This window comes from Microtus ochrogaster, chromosome 7, assembly GCF_000317375.1.
Source record: "Microtus ochrogaster isolate Prairie Vole_2 chromosome 7, MicOch1.0, whole genome shotgun sequence".
Taxonomy (NCBI): domain Eukaryota; kingdom Metazoa; phylum Chordata; class Mammalia; order Rodentia; family Cricetidae; genus Microtus; species Microtus ochrogaster.
Window position 1 is genome coordinate 18,198,031 of NC_022014.1, and position 567 is coordinate 18,198,597.

Sequence of the window (567 nt, forward strand, 5' to 3'; positions counted from 1 at the left end):
TAATATGCAAAATAAATGAAATCACTCAAAAACCTGGATATCAAGGAAAAAAAACTAGAGTACAGATCTAAACAGAATTTCCAAAGGAGAATGTGGTATGCAAACATACATGCAAGCAAACACACACACACACACACACACACACACACACACACACAATCAGCCAAACTCTATCCCATCTGTAGGCTTGTGAGATCCAAACACGTGTTGTTGAGCTATTGGGATTCCAAAGCTGTTTGTTATATGCATCATAGCTACACACTGCTCTTTTAGGCCCCTCCCAGTGCTTTCATTTAAAGACTCTGATTGTTACTGTTCTTGGGGAAATGCTTACCACATGAGCATAAGTGGTGTAGGAGGGCCTTCTGTATTTGTGTTGCTTTCATTGGTTAATAAAGAAACTGCTGGGCTGGAGAGATGGCTCAGAGGTTAAGAGCACTGACTGCTCTTCCAGAGGTCCTGAGTTCAATTCCCAGCAACCACATGATGGCTCACAACCATCTGGAATGAAATCTGGCGCCCTCTTCTGGTGTGTGGGAAGCAGAATGTTGTACACATAATAAATAA